Source organism: Melospiza melodia, chromosome 14 (genome assembly GCF_035770615.1).
Source record: "Melospiza melodia melodia isolate bMelMel2 chromosome 14, bMelMel2.pri, whole genome shotgun sequence".
In the NCBI taxonomy this organism is placed as follows: domain Eukaryota; kingdom Metazoa; phylum Chordata; class Aves; order Passeriformes; family Passerellidae; genus Melospiza; species Melospiza melodia.
Genome location: NC_086207.1, coordinates 16,659,332 through 16,679,599, shown reverse-complemented (window position 1 = coordinate 16,679,599; position 20,268 = coordinate 16,659,332). Strand labels below are relative to the sequence as shown.

Sequence of the window (20,268 nt, the reverse complement as noted above, 5' to 3'; positions counted from 1 at the left end):
ATATTAATTTCTACATTCTCAAAATAAAAAATTCACTTTAAAATAATGTTCTGGTTTCTTTTTTCTTACAGTTTTCCCCATAGAATGACAAATGTAAGGAAATCTACCCACACCAAAATAATGTTTGGCTGAGCTCTATTTTTGGTGCAAATATTTCTCTGTTGAGACAGCTCACTCATCTCCTCATAGGAGTCTTGGAAGCATTTTCTGGCTTCGCTACAATTTCACTGTGTCAGTAAATCACATAACATGCGCACCACAAATTAACATCTGAAAAATTGGGAAAGTCATTCCTATTTAAAAAATTTGTTGTGAAGCTCAGTTTAACCACTAATTATTCTGTTTCAAGTTACTGGAATTAAAGATGTTTACAGCTACACATGATCTTTGTAATCAGTAGTAGCTCAGAACTGCACACAAGTAATGATCTCAAGGAGCTGAGTCCAATCTGAGCTAAGCAAAGTAAGTGCAGCAGGGAGAAAGTTCCAGCAGATTCCCATGGGAATGAAGATTTTGCGTGCAGAAGAAAGGAAATCCAAATCCTCATTTGCCCTCACTCCATAACAAACCCCACCCAGGTTCCACCTCTGCCAAAGCACACCCTGCCTGTATCATCAACCATCCAGTAAAAGATTATACCACAACTCTGAAATGCAAACACAGACAGAAGTTTAGGATTATTATTGGAATTACCTGGATTTACTGACACTGATAGGTTTAAATCCTCGGGGGATAGGTTGTATCATTAACAGGGAAGGTGAGGAAGATAAAACAGAGGCAATTACTCAGTACTTCATAATAACCTGAACTACAATTCCCTGAAGCACCTGTGTTTGCCTGGCATAACTCATAGGTCAGCTCTTGAGATGGAAGATATGCACATATTTATTTGTGCTCTCCTTGGAAAATTCTGCATTCCTGGGGGTGAGTGGAAGGAAGCAGTCACTGGTCAGCCCTGAGCACCAGCAGTGCTGATGCAGAGGGTCCCCAGGCAAGTCAGGGTGTCCATTGCACACCCAGAGTCTCATTCAGCAATGGGAAATCCACCCAGAGTCCCCCTGTCACCTCCTTGATGTGAACAAAAAACCAGTCAGAAGAAGTCATTAGAGATCTAAGATATGTAATCAATTTCAGAGACTTCTCTCTAGGTTGCCACTGGGATTAACAAACAGGGATAAACTCATCTTTCTGAAAGCAGGGATTGTGCTGAGGGACTCTGAATTGTCTTCTTGGAGAGTTTTTTTCCACAGAGATAAGTGTCCTGACAGGTACCATAACCTGGGATCCTCTTCAGGAAAAAGATAATAATAAAATAAACCTAAATTCACTTAATTTTAATGCTGAAGAGCCTGAGGTATGTGTGGAACAAAGAGGGTTGAGGAGCAGCCTTGTGATGACTGCAGGGTCCTTACCAAGCCCAGCTGGCATAATCTTCAAGGAGGAAAAAAAGGCTTTTTCCCTTTTGTGCCCAGACATGTGCAGGTCCTGGCATCTCTGCAGGCTCACGATAGAAGACCTATCTTATTCATGCTGCAAAAGATCTGGAACCTGACACTTCTCTTGGGCACTCAGTCCTAACTGGCAGGATTTGCCTCTGACACTCTCCTTTCAAGATAAGTGTCAGCAGGTGATGAACTCTGTCTTCTTTCACTCCTGCAGCTTCAGAGCCTGGATCTCAGTTTCTGCAGAATTTATGAATGGTAAATGTCAAGCCCTTTGTTTTTTTCAGAGCTGTAGCTCTGGTGCCAGAAAAATAAAGGGAAGATGAACAATACTCTTCTTTCCTCCATCCTTTATTTTGCAAATTCTTACACGGGAGAAGTAGAGCCATATTTATTGATGTACAGTAAGCACAAATAAATAATTTGCAGCAGGGAAGACTCCAACATGTCATTGTGGCATCCTGCTGGCTTTGTCTGCTGGGCTGGATGCATTGGTGCACCTGACAGCTGCATGTGTGATGTTGCAACCACACACCTTCCAGGGCTTAATGGCATTAGGTAACTATTGTTAAGTTTTACAATGATTTTAGTAATTTGGTTAATTAGTTCCACCTCATGAGGCAAAGGTCTCATAATGGCACTTTGCAGGATGTTCATTAGCTGAGCAGATTGCTTTTTCAGGTCAGGGCATCTCTAGCAAGGGCTCTGTGGTCACAGCATAAGGATTATGGCAATGGAAAGAATGATGAAAATAGGACTCTAAACCTGCCCTCTCAGTGAACTAAGAGCTCACAGTGGTCTAACAAGACTGGACAAAGCTGAGATTTAGAACAGTCTTGACTAAAGCAAAGCAAATTATTCTGCAGGAACTGTTTAGCCCTTGTGCCCATTTCTGAATCACTCACATCTTGTTCTGCAGACTGACCCTGATAACAACTTAATGCAAACATATTTCAACCAGAGTGACCTGTGAACCATCTCCTTTGTCAGCTCTGCCTTTGATTACCCCTCACACAGTCCCAGTTAAGAACACTCAGCTCCACACACACACCTACTGCTCAATTATTTCAATATCTAGGGTGAAACCCAAACCTGATCATCACAGGATTTCAACAGAGCAGAAGCACATCCTTAACACATGTCTGATTCTGGATCACCTCATTACTGAACTTACACTGGGCAGATTTTTCCTTGCCTAGTGAATTTCTCACACTGTGAATGACAGCACAGGAGTACCCAGTGAGCCAGAGCCACATCCCACATCTGTCTGGGGGTCTCCTGTGGACTGGCCAGGGCAAAGTAGCCCAAAACCCCAACCCTTTCTCTCCTCACCCCACAACACCTCTTCTGTTCCCTCAGCAGCTATGAAGCAGACACAAAAACACCCCATTTGCATGGAAGAACAAGAAAGGAACAGAAATATGGTCAGATGACTTATTTTTCTAAAGCAACAATTCTATTGGCAATCTACTGCTGCCCTAAGAAGCTGCCACGTGGTTTAAAAGGAAGTTGCTCACAAAATTACTGAGAGGCTGAAGACCTCATAACTGATCCCAGCCACCATGGCTTGTGCACCTTCCTGGAGACAATCAGACCCCACTGTCCCTGAACCAGGGCATCATGAGAATGGAAACAATATCCCTTTTCCAAGCTCTCCTTAAGAGCCCCTCCTAATAGAGAGTGATTCCTCAGGAAGCTCTGTACCTACTATGCACATGTTAATACCAGCTTAGGTTTCATTATGACTAATGTCATTATAGTGGATTCCAAATGAATTATTCATGATTGGCTTCTTCTTTTAATGCCTTTGGCATTTGACATGTTTTCCACATTGCCTACAAAATGTCTGTGGTAGGAAAATGCTCATAGGTGTCCTTGGCAGCTGGAGACTGAAGATGTAACTGTTGTGCTTTATATCCAATGAGGGGAGCTCAACATTTATTTTCAGGAGAGAGTCTTTAGCTCCCCACAATTGGGCTGCTTAAAGTACCAATAGAAAATACTATGGATGAGGGTGATACACCTATCTGGGTTCTCCAAGGGAAGAACATGGTGTTACTTAGAAATAAAAGCAAATTCCATCTTCATTACTCTACCTCACAAGTACTGCCAGAGAAAATGTCTAACGCTCCCTAAAAATATCAGAAAAATTCAGAAAATTCAATACTCCTTGAAGTCACTTCCTTTCTCTCTACCTGAGACTGAGATTTCTAAAGCAAAGGAAAGGATCTCACAATGCCTCATCTTTCTTCAGCCCACGATTAAGTTTTCTAAGTAAGGAAACCCTTGGAGGGAGATGTGCTGTTGAAGTTAGTGGGACCTGAATTTAGTTAAAACCTGAAGCCACCAGAGCAGAGGTAGTGAGGAACTTAGCCAGGCTGTCACCATCTTCTCCTGCTCTTACCACAGCTCACCACATTTTTCCACTTGTGGTTCTCACACACTACTGTTGGAGGCTTTTCCCAAGCAAATAAACATTTTCCAGTCTGATACACAACATCATTCAGTTTTGTCTCCCCAAAGAGTTGAGCTTAAAGGAACTAAACTCAATGTACTTGGCAAGCGGAGACACAGATTCTTATATGCCTAAAATAAGATATTTTAGACTCTCCACACCTGAAAAAAAAAATCTTTGTTTCTAACATGAATTAAACCCTTTGTTCCTCTCTCTGTGCTCCAGGATGTGTCATCTTGTGCTCCCCAGGGGACACAAGCACAATACTGAAACGGTTGGAGCAGGTCATGCCAAAGGTCCATCCAACATCCTGTCTTTGGAAATGGATAGTAATAAGCATTTGAGAGAAAGCTTGTAAGAAGTGATGCAAGTATGAAATTCTCAATATCTTCTCCATTTCAAGCAATTTGTGGTTTAAGGACTTCCTGAGCCGTAGCCTACATCTGCGTCATCTCCTTTAATGGCCCTTCAGAGACTTTTGCTTCCACTCACTTGCTTGGTTGCTCCTTGAGCTGCAGATATCAACAACATCCTGTGGCAACGAGCTCCACAATTTAATTATGCATTGTGAGAAAAAGTAGATTCTGTTTGTTTACAGCCTCTTGCACAATCTTTTCATTTGGCACTGCTTAGAGTTATGAGAAATGGCTCATAACCATTTCCAACAATCATTTTTCCATATTACTGCTTATTTTAGATGGGCAATGGATAGACAATAGTGGAAAGCACTGAAATTGCAAATTGGAAACAAATGTGCAAAGATTAAACTCAGAGGGGGAAACTTACTTTGCATATATATAAATATATAAACTATTAATATTTTTATACACATTTCTTAAAGCCGTATAAATGTGAGAAAATACTGATCACATTTCTTTTGGTGTAATGTTATCTTAGGTACACACAAAAAAAAGTTGCTCCAGTCTTCAATACTATTTTCATTGAAACAAATGTTGCTATAATACAAGACATTTATATTATACAAGCAGCAGTATTGGAAATCATGCTAATTAAAGTGGAGTTTCCTTCCTAACAGTTAAAGCTTTCTCAGTTGCTTTTCCAACCAAACACCATACTGAAGTGTTCATACTATTCCCTTGCTGTAAGTACTGTGGCAACGTTATCTAAATGAAAAGGCAACAGTGAAACAGTTTTTAAGAGAGACCCACTGTATGATTACTAGCTGTTGGTGCTTGATGTAAAATATCTGACTTACAAAAGCACTTTGGCATGTTTTTGGACAAGCCTTATCAATAGCTGTAATGAGAAATGGCTAACAAAGGACTTTCTGTACAAACAGCAAATGAGATGCTTGCAGACAGAAGGGAATTTATTCTGAAGGGAAAGAATGAAGCCCAGTGTTCTCATTCACTGGCCCTTCACCTAAAGTTGTTTTATTGTTGTTCGTGTGTGTCTTAAGTACCATGAAGAACAGCATATGCTATTACAAGGACGTCCTGTTTCATCTGACTTTTGTTCCCCATAACCAAGCACCATTGTCATTATTAGATGGCAAAATTAAACCAGAGATAAAACCCATTCATTCATTTTCTGAAAAAGTCTCTAAAAAAACCAATTTGCCACATAAGTCAGAGCTGGAGGCACAGTATTATCAGGACATGTCTAGATCCCAAAGCAGTAACACCAGTAAATGAAAACACAAGTATAAATAATTTCTTCACTTAATTGCAACAAATATAAGGATCTGTTTTTCACTTTTTAGAAAGCCTGAATTAGATAAGGTTAGAAAAAGTTAAGACGGATGTCAGAGCTGGAGCAGCAATCCCCGAGGGTGAGAGCTTCTTTATCCACAGGTAGTGAGACTGAACTCAACTCACAGTGGAAGCATGAGGCTACCCTGGGGCTCCTGTTACAGCCCCTTCCCACATCACAGCCAAGCACAGGTCCTCCAGAAATTCACATCACATCTCAAGGAGACACAGAAGAAATAAATAATTGAGTGTTTTGATTCAAAGTGGATCAACAGCCACTGAGAGATTCCCATATTCTCCACCTGGCACTAAGGATCTGCTTTATCACAGTGGCATAAAAAATGTCCCTGCATTGGCCATTAAAGGTATCGGTGCTATTCATATCCAGCTCAGTGACTTTCCTCAGTGACACTGGGAAACTCTTCCTGTTTTAGTCCAGGGAACCTCACACAAACCCTGCCCTCTCCCAGCCACTAAATAATCTCAGTGGCCTACACAGAGGCAGTTGCAGGAAGAAATGAATGGCACTGTAACATTATTGAGCTGCTTCTCACTTTCATTTCTGTGGGAAAAAGAAATAAGCAAGAGCCAGCAAAGACCCTGCTAAATCCACCCTCAAAGAGAGATGTGAAACCAATTAGCAGGCTGGCCCAGCACCCGTAAAGTCACTGTCTACACCATGAAATGTTATAAAACAAAACAGAACACAAAAGAAAAAACAAGGAAAAAAATCAAATCAATAAAGAACAGGCCATGCCAAACAATAAGCCTGCAGGTGCTTGCAAGGTGCAAATCCAATATGAATAGTGGCACTTTTAGAAAACCTGCTATGACCGAGATGAAACCGAGCAGAACAGAAATGCAGAAGGAAGTGAGGATACATTTTCAAAATATGTCAGGATTTATTCTGTTCCTAAAAGAACCAGACAGTTAATCCACCCTGTTGGCAGGTGCATGATAGTAGGTGATTCCTTGCAACAACCTCTATAACTATTCTCATTATATTATTCTCCAGATGGGGTTAGCAGTAAAGGCAGCAGAGGCAGAGGATGGAGCTGGAGGCACCATTTGCTTTGCTTGCAATGTAACTCATCCTGCAAAAACAAGGGGCCACTCAAACAGGATTTCTTGAGTGGGGATGACACAAAGCAGCGGCTCCAGTGTCTTCATAGACACCAACACCTGCAGTGCATCTTTGGGGATTACAGGGGAGGGGGAGGTGATGGCAGGCTTTGCTGCATTTGAGAAATGACTGATTCAATTTGGAAATGAGGCGGCCAAGCTCAAAGATGGAGGGTGCATTTCTCAAAGAACTTATAATTAGGAGATCAAGGTGTTGTCTTCTAAAGAATAAACCCTTCTCTTCCCCTCAGATTCAGTTTCCTCCATAAGTTTCTAAGGAAAAAATAAAAGCCTGTTTAATGGATTAAAATATTTCATTTCTATTTCAATCTCTTCCCAGTTAGGTCCCACAGAATGCTAAGAAATTTAGGAGAGAAATTTGAAAAAAGTTTTGTTACAAATTAAGAAAATGTTCTGTGTGTGTCAATAAGTCAATTTTAACATTACTGAAATTCCTCCACCCTGTTTCACCCTGAAAATAAAGTTGAATCATTTCCAAAAGGTTCAGCAGCACTGAGAGACACATCAACAGCTGGTGGGATATGGTTTCTCCAACATTTCTCTGGCCAGCTCTCATCATCCATAGCAGGATGAGCTGGTCACATCTGCTGACCTCTTAAAGCAGTGTGGCTGCTGTGAGTAATTCTGTGTCTTCCCACACTGTCAATAATTCCTACAAAGCATCACCATCCCAAAGCCTATTGTTACCACCTTCCAGCCTGGCAGGGAGAAGTAGAGAATAGGGCTGGTTTGCGTTCTCAAATAAGGGAAAAGACATTGCTATGCTAAAAAGAAAAAAAATTTTAAAAGCCACCTTCCACACTGACCCTGCAGAACACACTTTGTGCTGCTTGTTCCTGAGTGCTGGATCCCTGGAGACTGGAAAATTCATGCTTATTTATTTATTTAAATTAAAAATCCTAGCTGTGACCTTAGAGGTGTGTGTTTATTATCAGCTCCAATGCACTTGTCACAGCCTTGGCTGGAAGGGAAGCCAGGGGAGGATTTAAAAATAATAATAATAATCCAAGAAATTTCTCCATTTCAAATGTCATTGGGGCTTTTTTGTTTCTAATTAGAATATGGTTTGCCTTTTAGATTCCAAAGCTTTTGGATTAGTGGTTTTCAGCATGATGTCATTTTCCTGTCTATATGACCACAGCACAGCCTTGCTTCAAGTGTTTGGTAACAACAGAAAAAATAACCGTGGAAACCTCTCTGTAATTCTGCAGGATCTGAACTGGTGCCACACCATTACCAGGCAGTTCAGGAGCACGAGGGCAGGACCTCTGCAAGGAGTGTGTCTATTCCCTCTTATCCTTCCCAGAAAGTGAGTATTGGCCCAAATACAAAACCCACAAGGCTCAGCAGCTCACATGGATACCTGCCTCAACTACCCAGTGCGGGCATGTGTAAAGTGAAGCGAGTTTGCCTTTAAAACAAAGCAGGCAGAAACAGAATTAGTGGACCAGATTGATTCCACTTATAGCTACATTATATTATTCTAGAGCTAAATTCCATCCATATGTGAATTGCAACCCTTCAGAGATTAAAAGTATGGGCAATTTTGGGTTTGCCATCTCTATTTCCTCCCAAACGCATTTCTGCTCCTCTTGCAGAGCAAACAAGACCACTGGTATGTGCTATCCATGTTAGAATTAGCATGGCTAATGTTCCTGATAACCTTAACAACATAATTAAAATTATTCAAGACAGTTATTATTCATATAATTTAGGGAGAGTTCTCAGGTCTCACAATCTCACCTTAGAGGGTGAACACCAAAATGGGAAGGGAATGTGGTAGTGAAAAGATAACTTGGCTCAACAGCAAGATAGCAGCTGATCAACCCTTTTGTAAACTGCATTTAGACAACATGGATTTGTTTTTTCCAAGGGTTTGAGTGTTTTTGTACATCTCACTATTGATGGATTTTCTACTTCTGTCAGCAATTGGCTTAACAGCAATGGTTTTGGAGATGCTTGGGGTTTTATGGATATATTTCAAACAATCCTGTCAGGTAGCCTTGTGCCTTTGAATCCTCCACTGCCATATGTGCTCAATAAAAATCCAGCCTTGGTTGTCTCTGTTTATCCTGACTTTGGAGCACCAAGGTCTTCTCTGGCATGGTCAGAGCTGCACAGAAAGAGACACCTGGGGCGGGGCTCAGATGCTGAGCATGGTTTGGGGAGTGACAACTCATGTCCCTCAGCTCCACTGAGCAGCACTCTGGACATCAGGTGAGAGAACTGGCAGGCTGGGCCAGCAGAAACACAAAAGCACCCTGCCCCTGTGCCCCCCTCCCAGAAGCCAAGGCACACACACCCTGCATGTAAGACAGTCCAGCTGGCCTTCAAAAAACACCCCAAAAACCCACCTTGCTGAGCCTCCCTCAAGTCTCCATGCCAAACCCATTCATACTGAAATGATAATAGCTGACAGGAATCAGTTTAGTTTGGCTAAAGAGGAGGCATCCTAAGGAAAAAAATATGGTTTTAGAGGCCCACCCAAAAATGCAAAGGCTGGACTCTGTCTGAGAGCAGAACTTGGCCTCCTGTCTCTACTCCCACAAAAAATGCTTGTAAATGTTATGCTCTTTGGGCTGGATTTTTTTTTCTTCCCTGCATTAAAAACTGAGTGAATTTAGTGCTTATAAAACCAAGAGGCTGATAGCAACTGGCTAGAACCAGATGTTAGGGAGACTGGAGCATATCAAGCAAACAGATCCTGCACATAGAAGTATTCAGAAGTATGTGGCTGCATTACTTATTCCCAGTCAGATTATCAAACAGATTGATTTCTGAGTATAAAAACATGATGCTCAAACCTCAGGCCTTGGGAAGGAAGGGAAGAGGGGGAATGTAAAGATGTCTGTAGGTATTCACATCTATAGATTTAGAAAAAAGAAATATTTTCCCTCTCCTCCATCATTTGCAGCTCTGTCCCTCCCTGCTGCCCCAACCAGCAGTGCTCAGCAAGCCCAGCAGGGAATGTAATGCTCAATCACATCTCCAACCCAGCAAGGTGCTCAGCCTTTGGAGAACCAGTGTCCCAGTGTGGGGACAAGATCATTTCCCGGGACATCCAGCCCCACATTCCCCTGATGTGGAGCCATATGGACTCCTTTAGCCACCAGCACTCAGGTTGCACACAAATCCAAACACTTTTAGGAAGACTTGTACCAGAAACACGTGCCTGAAGTGCCAGCATTCCTTTCCACAAGGCATGGAAGGTAACTGGTGCAATCTGCCAGTAAACCCTATGGAAACACAAGCCTGTGGAGCTGGCTCCCTTAAGGGATTTGAGCTGTTAGTTTTAATGGCTTGAATGGGAGGGTTTTTTCTAACAAAAACTGGATCAGTTTTATTGACTTAGAGTGAAATGTTTCCGTTTATAGCTTGAGATTTCTGCTAAAAGATTTAAACAACCTTAAAGGCTCCTCCTCTGCTCAGTGCATCCCCAGGTGACTTTATTCAAACATCGAGGCCTCCAAAAGCTCAGTTTGGGCCTTTCAGGCTCCCCCTGGTACCATCTCCTTCCTTGCTGCACAAGTTTCCAGAGAATTTAGCTATCAGCAGACACTTGTGCTGTGCTGGTGCTAATGAAGCTTTTCCTGAGCCTTTTTCCACCATGGCCTCACTGCCAACTGGTTTCAGCTGACCATCAACCAACAGCATAAGAACCAACACAGCCTCAACTCAGCTTCTTCTTTAGACAGAGTTTTCCTTGGATTTCCATGTTACAGGCTCTGAGGCCAGAAGGAGCCATTCCATCCCTCACTCACGATTTTGCACCCCACAGAGCCTTTACCACCCCATGGTTTGTCACCACATCCACCACCCGTGGGTCAGACAGCAACAGGAGGGACAGCAACACCTTCAGCCCCAGCCAGGGCAGAGATCCAGCAGGTGAGATCCCTCTCCTTAGGGGATCCTACCCTGCAAACCATACTGGATCCCTAAGGACATCAACCAACTTCCTCCAGGAAACAATTCCTTCCCAGCCGGATCCAGCAATCACTGCAATCCATGTGCCATCTCAGTTTCTGCTCCTGCTCTACAGCAGCAGTGTCAGACCAGCACACAACCTCCCTGAGGGCCCTCCCTCCCTCAGCTGCACACTCAGGACCATCAGTGCTCATCCTTCTTTTCAGCCCACGACGGCACATCACAAAGACTTCTGCTGCTCAACGCAACCTCACCCGAATGCAGTTGGACACACACAGCTCTCACCTTATTTATCTGCTTCCAAATTGTGGAGAGACTGAGAACTTTATGTTCTTAGTCATCTGTGCAGCACAGACTGGGATCACAGGTTGCCATTATTAGGTAGAGCCTGGGAAGAGAGGAGACAGGAAGTGAACAGAAACATTGATGGCTGTGGTGGCGGCTGCAATTTTAATCCAGTGACTCAAGCTTGGCAAACAGAAAGGCTGCAATGTATTAAACTGTGAAGAGTTTACAAGAGCTGAACATCTAAAATATAGCTCTGAGAAATTACTCCTTAAAGCAGGCAAGCAAGAGCATCAGGAACAGAACCAGGAGAATATTGTTTTCACAGGAAACACTCCGTGGGTGTGTTATAAGCTCTGTTCTTTGGCCTGTCACCACATAATTTCTGCACTTCTTGTATTTCTCTCTTTTCTCATACTCAAGCACTGTCCTGTAATACAGCAGAAGTGCATTTACAGCTAAAATTACAAAAGTGGTTCATTATGTTTTCTAAGGTAGTAAAAAGGCTGCAGTTTGTCACAGCTGTCTGGAGCCCCAAACACCTACAACTGGCAGAGCTGTGAGCCCCTTCCTTCAGCCCTGGCCCAGGCTGGATCTCTGTATGTGTGCATACAGATTAAAGCTATGTACAAACAGATCTTTTAGTGTTCTCTCTGGGAAAAAAAAAAAAAAAAAAGGCAACAAACCCACAAACAAAAAAGAAAATTTAAAAAAATGGTGCATCAGTGAAGCAAGAGGTCAGAGCATTCCTAAGCACTTATTTCAGAGCAGGTCTGCTTCGGCTGCTGCTTCTTGGCTTCCCACAGTGGCCACACCAGCTTTCCTATCTCACAGGGCAGGGGGAGTGTGGTGAGTCAGCTCCAGGGGGCTCTTTCCAGAGGGGAAATCTCTCAGCATGTCCAGCAGGAAAGTTGCAAAAATATGGGAGAGGGGCAGCAGATCCTCAGGGCAGAACCAACATGAGAAGCCCAGGAAGACTCAGCCCTGTGTTGTTCCTTGGAGGCCTCCCAAGTTCAGCATGTATGCACACCATCCCCTTACCTCCTCTTCAGCTTCCCCAAGGAAGGAGGAATTTAGGGACAACATGTAGGGGTAGTCCTCAGGCAGCACTCATGCTGCTCCCAAACAGAAACTAAGCTCCATCACCAAGGAGCACACATCCCTTCTGCTCTTCACAAAACTTTTATAAGCTCAAGGCTCCCAGCAAGAAAGCCCAGGCCAGGCCCTATTTCAGTTTATTATGGTAATTGTGTTTTCCCTGTGTCAGATGTGTTGAGAAGGGCACAGCTGTGGAGCATCTCCAGCAATGGGGAGGCTCACCCAGGGTGTTGCTGGGTTGTTTCCATCTCACCAGAAACCACCAAGCAAAAGAGTCTGGAGGGAAGTTTGTATGGAGCAAAGGTGCTATGGATTTTTGGAAGCTCCATCCAGTTTACACTGGGGTCACAACTCTCCCCTTCAGAAATGGTTGTAGAAGACTCAGGTCATGGTTGAACGAGGCTCCCACCACTCAAATGTCAGAATCCATCTTTTGAAAACAGATGGAAAAAAGGCAGATCCCAGCTCACACACCCAGTGGGGTTGGGTTCAGCTGCAGGACACATGAGAGGGAAAATGACTTTCTGTAAGGTCCTTTCAACCTCAGGTGCAGCCCCACTTCTGCAGGTGAATCACCCTTAAAAGACAGGCAGGGACTTGCATTGGAGGGAGAGAATTTCAATCTACTCACTGCAAATGCTGGGCTCTGAGAAGGTCTGGGTTTAGGCTTGAAGATCAGTGTGAGTGGTATTAAATCATCCACATCAGTCTAATTAACACTACAAGGGAAGACAAAGCAGTTTTATGTTATTAACTCAGGGTAAAGAGGTTATATCAGAGCCTGGTGGGCAAAGCTAAAGGTGGCACTGCTGATGTGGGCACAAAAGAGTTTCACTGACTCTAAGCTGCCTCAGCTCACTTAACAAAACACATTATTTTTCCCCTGTGGAGGAAATGAGGGTCTCATCTAATTCCAACAACTGAGTTGCTGGGCAGGGTGCAGCTCATCTCACCATAGCTGAGAGGAAAAATAAACAAGGAGCAAGGCCTGCAGATCAGAGGGGGCTCCTCTCACTGTTAGGCCTGCATGAGCCTCAAGATGGAAGTCTGCTCTCATTTGAGGCCTTTGGGTGCTTGTGTAGTATAAATATTTACTAATAACACAGAGAGAGTGAGAGCAGGAGAATAGTCATTTTTCTCAGTGGCTTAGGGTTAAGTACAGGGCAATGGCATCTTAAATCCAGATGTTCTCCTTTTGGGATTTGCCCACGAGGCATATTCTCATGAGATTTCCCTGGCATTTTGATTTGGATAGTAGCAAGCACTTTTAGCCCAATGATATCATGAGCAGATGACTCAAAATGCTCAAGGATTTTCTTTGTAAATTCCAGCAGTTTAATTTATGACTAATGCAGGGCAGAAACTTCTGCAGATTTCATCTTCCCATCCTTCTGTGTTTCTATTTTGGTTGGTTTTAAAGGATTCTGAACTTGGCCTGCTAGCAGAAGATTTATTTAAATTTATATATTATATATAAATACAAATATTGTGTGCACATGAGGGTGTGTGGGAGCTGTTCCCAAGGTGGTGGTGAAATGACACATCCTGATGGAGGCAGAGCCAATGGAGATGTTGGGGGCTGCCCCCTTGGGAGACAGGGATAAAATAAACATGGGAACATCCTTCCCATTGCAATTGCAGCAGGGCACAATATTTAATGCCATTTTACCACCTGTGCTTGGAAGAAATGTCTCAAAAGTCACAGTTTTTGCACCTTTGGCCAAACCAGCAGCAGTTTCCAGATCCTTTCTGTAAAATGCCCTGAATGTGGCAGGGGAGGGTGGAAAATATGCCCACGACCCCCCAGCAGTGGGGAGGGTGTTTAAACACCAGGCAAACACGGGACAGAGAGAATAAATCCGGGAAATTCACTGGAGGTGAAGCTGGGCTGCCTTGGCCAAGGCAGTTGCACAACAGCATCAATTCAAGGCTTGCACAGGGGTGATTTTTCTCTCTGTCCAATTCACCAAGGACTTGCACGCTACTTTGGTGGATTTTCTGCACAATTACAGATTATTGCCATGGTAACAGATGCATCACATGACAACTTTGTTACCTCAGAGACAAGAAACAGCTGCTTAAAGAAACAGGCGTCCACCAGGAATGGGGATATTTTCTTTTTTTTTTCCTGTTGGCTTCATATTGTTTCAGAAGTCTTCTCTGGTTTTCTCGTGGATGCAGCTTCCATCATTTGTATAGTTAAAAATGTTTCAGTGCATCAACTGAAAGGTTTTGTCTCCTACATCATATTTTTGCCTCTTACTAGAAATGCAAGGTGTGTGGAGAAAAAAAAAAATAGAGTTCCTGTAATTTTGGGAGAAACAAAATGTTTTTTTTATTCCCTCATAAGCATCTCTCTCTAATGCTGCCTTTTATTTTATTAAGTTAAAGACCACTGAAGCATTGCTAATAATATTATTTGAGAGAAATCCCAGATCCCTTGAAGTTAATGCTACTTTGCTTTTGGTTTGAGGGAGGCCAGAAGTTCTTTCTCAGGCCATATTCCCATATTCTGCAGAGAGTCAAGGCCCTCTCTGCCCCAGGTACCTCCAGAGCACCAGCCACACGTAGAGAGTTTAACTGGCCAGGGAAACCTAGGAGATGATAAATTCTTATGTAGTTCAAAAATTATTCTTTACATTTTTGAAAAAAAGTTCAGAGACATCATTTATTGCTAGCTCATTTTTTAGGCAATTTTAAATTAAAAGGCAGTTTTAGAAAGCTTCACCAAGTAAGCCAGCCAGTTTGGATTTTTTATTCCAGTTGCCAATTCATTCTAATTTTTCATGCATAAGGAATAACGAAACCTCGATTTTTTTCCTGTTCACCTTGGGGAGCCCAGTGGGGCTCATTCACTGACTGCACCAGACATGGATGGCACAAATCACTGTCCCCAGCCCAGGGCTCAGCCCTGGCCCCCTGGCAGCATCTCCAGCCCCCATCCTGAGCATTCCAGCCTTGCCCATTCCAGCCTTCACCAGAGACCTGCAGCTGCCTCAAAGTCACCCCATTCCCCAGCCCCCAGTGGTGTTAATTAAGGACCTGCCGGAGCTCAGACAGCCAGACCACTTCAGCCCACAGTGAATGTCTGATTAATTAAAGGCTTATAATTAACCTTCATGGCTGGAATTTCCCAAAGACCTTCATGGGCTGAGGTACACGAATCCCATCGACCTCAACGGGAGGCTGGAATCAAATTGGTTTTGTGCCTTGCTGGGGATCCCCCTGCACCCCCAGCAGAGTGAAACATTTCCCTTTCCTGGCTTTGGATGTATTTTCCCAGGTTTGGATGTGTATTCCCAGGTTTGGATGTATTTTCCCAGGTTTGGATGTGTATTCCCAGGTTTGGATGTATTTTCCCAGGTTTGGATGTGTTTTCCCAGGTTTGGATGTGTATTCCCAGGTTTGGATGTATTTTCCCAGGTTTGGATGTGTATTCCCAGGTTTGGATGTGTTTTCCCAGGTTTGGATGTGTATTCCCAGGTTTGGATGTATTTTCCCAGGTTTGGATGTGTATTCCCAGGTTTGGATGTGTATTCCCAGGTTTGGATGTGTTTTCCCAGGTTTGGATGTGTTTTCCCAGCCTTGCAGAGCTGCTCAGAGAGAGCTGGAAAATGAATCCTGTGCAGAAAACCCTGCTGTGCCCCTCTGTGCCACCACCAGCCCTGCTCACACCATGGCCTTGCACGACCAGAGCTCAGAGCCAGCACCAACTCTGCATCCAGTGGAGCTCCTCCAGATTTATCCCACCACAAAGGAGAACAAGAGTCTCCAAACAGCCCTAGAAATAAGAACTGAGGAAGAGAGACACATCAGATATTAGAGAAGTCCTGACGTTTTTTCTTTAAGTGTTTTGTTTTAAATTTTCTTTCAGGAGTCTGATTTTTTCCCCAAAAAAATTTAACTGGGAATTCACCTCTGCACAGGACATTTTTGTTAATGAAGGCCACTGCCTTAATGTGGTTTTCTTTAGTTAAATATTTCTGGTAATGAAATTCTGTTGTACAGCTTAAATTAGCACTGTAATTTTTTGCTATAGTTGTTTTTATTTGACCACATGGAGCTCAGTGACTTATAACCCAGTCCCTCAGCCTATTTTTAAATTTCATGTGGACTTTTTCAGTCATTTAGTAGCTTTTTTTAGAAGCATGAGAATGGAAAGACCAAACAATGTTGCTTTATCATTGAGAGCTTTTGTTTCACAGGATCACAACTGAAACAAGTTTGTTCAGCTCTCAGCCCAGGCTCTGGGGAAGAAGAAATCACAATGTTTTAATAAAACGGCTCCCAGTCTTGTAATTTCTGGTTCATGGTAGCCCTCTATGGAAGATGTTACACAGTTATTCTATGATCCAAATCTTGGTCCAAATGATCCAGAGGACAGCAGACAAAACTGGACAGCCCAGTTATTGCATGCTGTTCCCATCCTGGTGGACACAGGACTTCAGGGCTTTGCCTTCTTCGTTCCCTGATTTCCCCCTCTCCTCTTCCTCAGCTGTGATAGTGCTACTGATAAACCAATGAAAAACCCTCAGGTGATGCAGGAGTGATGAAAAGCTTTGACAGCACAGGGATCCCTGCAGTGACATCTGCACTCCTGATCCTAGAGATCAAGCTGTATTAATGTCTTTGGAAAACTCCACAAGATCTCACCTAGGTGCCACTCTGGGTATTTTCTTCATCATCCCACCCCTCACTTACTTGTTAAGTCCAAAAAACATTTTTGATTCCACTTGGAGACAAAGGAACAGCGGTGTAGTGAAGGGAGAGAGGGATGCTCTTGGTCCTTCAGTGAAGTAAAAGGAGAAAATCATCTGAGAGAAAGGCCCCAAACTTAAACAGGGCATTAGACAGAATTAACAGACCAGACCTCCAAGCCATCAGAAATTCCCGGCTGAATAAAAGATTGATTTCAAAGACTCAAAGATACCTCAAGGCCAGCATTTCCAAAGAAGATGGGAGCTGATTGGAGCTGAAGCATTCCTCTTGTTCAGTGCATTTGAGTGAGCGCTTTAAGTCTCCAAAGATTGAACTATAAAGAGAAATTAGTTTATTAATAATTCACAGGCTCCAAGAAGAAAAAAAGTCAAAAGCATATGCTCATGAACAAAGCTGATTTTATTTTCCCTGTTTAGAATTGAGCAACATGTAAAAAATTGGAGGGTGTAGAGCTCAAAAATTTAATTCAGGGCTTTTTCTCTTCCTTCCCTTTAACCCAAGCAAGGATATATTCCAACTTCGTCACGAGCACTGAAAGTTCTTCAAATCCCAAATGGTTTATGTGAAACATTAAAAGCACACTATCATCTTCAGCTCTTTAATAGTTTAGGACGTTTTCATGGCATAGTTATTATCCAATAGCTCTTAATTGCAGCTTGTACATTTCAAGACAACACATTTATGGACTGGAATAACAGAGATTTTAGACTCCCATCCAGTATCATGGCAAAGCACATCCTCACTGTAGGTATCTCATTGAGTCTGGCACTTCCCTGTCCCACTTTGCCAAATTTTGACGTCTGTAACGTTCATATGCTTAAAATCAATCATGTTATTCCTGATTCTGTGCTTGTCCCTTATAGTTTTGGCAATTGCTTGATTGTAGGACACTAGGTGAACACAAGAATTGAAGAATTCAATTCTTAAAATTCACTAAAAGATAGACAATAAGGTGACAGTATAGCTTAGATAAAATGCTTTCCATTATCCAATGGAGAAATTAGAAGTGCAGGGTGGACGTCACAATTTTTGCCACATTTATTGGAATATTGGTTCTTCTAAAAGTGAATATTGTTTCTTCCTTTAAAGTCCTTGTTTCCCTCCACAGGAGACTGAATATTGAGTATTTTATCCCAAAAAGAGCTGCACAATTAGATATTACAGGGTTTTTTTTCCTCCAATCTCAGAAAAGTCTCATACCATGACCCAATCTCAGCAAGGAAAACACAGATTATGAGTTCAAATTACATTACTAATGTAATGTGTCAGTCCCGTTTGTTTCTTGGTTTCCATTCTATTGAATCACAGGATTACTGCTTTTGGAAGGAATCTGATGATAAAGAAAGCCACCTCCCAACAACAGAGGGGAATGATAAAAGAAGAGGCCAGCCATCATCATCCTGAAGGAAATAACCAACACTGGAGCCCTGGAGCAGCTGTGATTCCCACGGGACTCTGCTCTGAGTCAGAACCCAGGCTGCAGCTGATGCTCATCCCCCTGGATCCCACTCACAGCCAACAAACTGTTGCTCTCAGAAAATAATACTTTTAACCATGTGAATTTTTTCCCCCAAAGATAATTATTTATTTCACCTCTGGGTGAACCAAAGTGGAACGTGTTCCAGAGCAGCACTAGAAGAATGTGAAAAGCTCAGATAAATTCCTTGTGAGGTGATTTGCCTTTTTGCCCCTCTCTTTGTGAGAAATGTGCGGCTGGGAGACAGAGATCTCTGTCCTCACAGCAGGTTCCTCACAAGACACAGAGTTCAGGGTGCACAAAGAGCAAAGCAAAGCAGGTTCAGCTGCTCTTGGCTGCTCAGAGTTGTTTCCTAATACTCTGCATGGCTCAAGCAAAGGATTAGGCTATGATAGGTGAACTGCAAGAGATGGAGGTCCAAATTCTGGAGTTACTATTTCATCCTCTCCCAGGCCAATTTCCTCTTGGCTCCAGCTAGAGTCCTTGAAATCCAGGGAAGTTTTGCCTGACTACAGAGTGAGTAATGATTCCAGGAATCAACATTTGGAGATAACACCAAATTGAGTATCTTTGCTAAATTAACTTTTCTCCTAAGGTCATCTCTGTAACACTCGAGCGCACAATGCGTTATTTTCGAAACGAGCCGGTCCCTATCTCTTTATCCTCAGGCCAATACACGGATTCCTGATCATTTCTCCACAAGGCACACATAATTTGAGGCCATTAGGCAGTGCTTATCCATACCTCCACCGGGCAGATGTGTTCCCTGGGAGCGCTTGGCCGGGGTCTGGCAATAATAACGCAGCACGGGCAGGAAAATCAATCCCAACAAGTTTCAGAGGGACCCTTCCAAAGCTCCCCAGCATGTGACAGAGGGCTGCTAATGAGAGGGAGAGATCACATTCATTGCATGAGTGACAGGTGAAAGGGAAGATTAACGTTAGCATACACCTGCTCTTTGGTGCCCCAATTAAGACCTCCTACTGTCAGCAGTAACATAAGATGCAAATCAGCCCCTGCCCTTCCCCCTCCTCCTGGAAGGCTGTGGCAGGATTTGGAGTCAAATGCAATGAGACAAGAAATGCAAAATCTTGAATGCCTTCCTTGCTCTGCAAACATTTTTCTTGCTTCCTGATTCTGCCCTTTGGGATCCTTATCCTGCCTTTTCTTTATCACCACTCACCTGATTCTTTTCACCTAGAGAGAGGAAATGACCTGTTTCAGCAAGGGATCCCTGCCCTGGGGACAGTCCCAGGGACAGACTGGAACACCCATGATTTGAATTGGCAATACTTATTCCTGCTTTAAATTTGTTTGAACTAACCTTGCTCGAGCTACTGGTGATAGAGGAAATGGGTGGAAATATCACTGAAGGAGATATGTGGGATGGAGGAGGGGGTGGCTCATCAGCTTATCATGGACTGGGTCTAAGGAATTGCTTTTGAGGCATTATTTTAATGCAGCATTGGCAACCCATGCTGGAATATTGCAAATCCATGAGTAGCTCTTGTGAGTGCTTTTCCAATATGTCCATACTATCCCATTTTGTCTCCTCCTAGTGTCCAATATTAATCAAATATTGCTTATCTGATGGAATTCCAGCTGCCAAGGTATTGTAGACTTCTCAAAAGCAATTGTCCTTTCAGCTTCCTTGTAGCTGTTCCATGAAGGGACTAGTCCAGAAGGTGCAAATCCATTCCAATGGGAGGAAAAAAAATTAAATGAATCCTTCCTTCCTTAAAAAAAAAAAAAAAAAAAAAAAACAAAACAAACAAACAAACAAAAAAGGGGTTTTAAAATTGTACTTTAAAATAGGTTAACATTCATCCAAACTGGCTCTAGCATTTTGGGCATGTTTTGGAGAGCATCCCAGCAGGACCCCTGCCCCTGTTTGTCCCGCCCAGCCCAATGGACAGAGGTGACCACGCTGTGTGGCAGGCACACAGCCAGGGCAATTGGCCTTTCCTTCCTCCTCCCAGCTCTGCTGGCTGTTGGAAAACATGCATCAATTTG

The 20,268-nt window shown here is 43.0% G+C and overlaps 1 long non-coding RNA gene across 3 annotated transcripts in view; it reads right to left on the bottom strand.

The window, feature by feature from the left end:
• Window positions 1-19,986, bottom strand: part of LOC134424821 (uncharacterized) — a 108,817-nt gene extending 88,831 nt beyond the window's left edge. Inside the window, exons 1-6 of one of the 3 annotated variants that reach the window (XR_010029494.1) lie at window positions 19,000-19,986; window positions 16,990-17,091; window positions 16,761-16,845; window positions 14,116-14,321; window positions 12,691-12,778; window positions 10,962-11,064 (exon numbers count right to left, since the gene is read on the bottom strand). This is a non-coding gene — a long non-coding RNA (uncharacterized LOC134424821). The remainder of the gene's footprint in view (window positions 1-10,961; window positions 11,065-12,690; window positions 12,779-14,115; window positions 14,322-16,760; window positions 16,846-16,989; window positions 17,092-18,999) is intronic. The other 2 variants (XR_010029496.1, XR_010029495.1) reach the window with 2 other exon arrangements.
• Window positions 19,987-20,268: the final 282 nt, after the last annotated feature.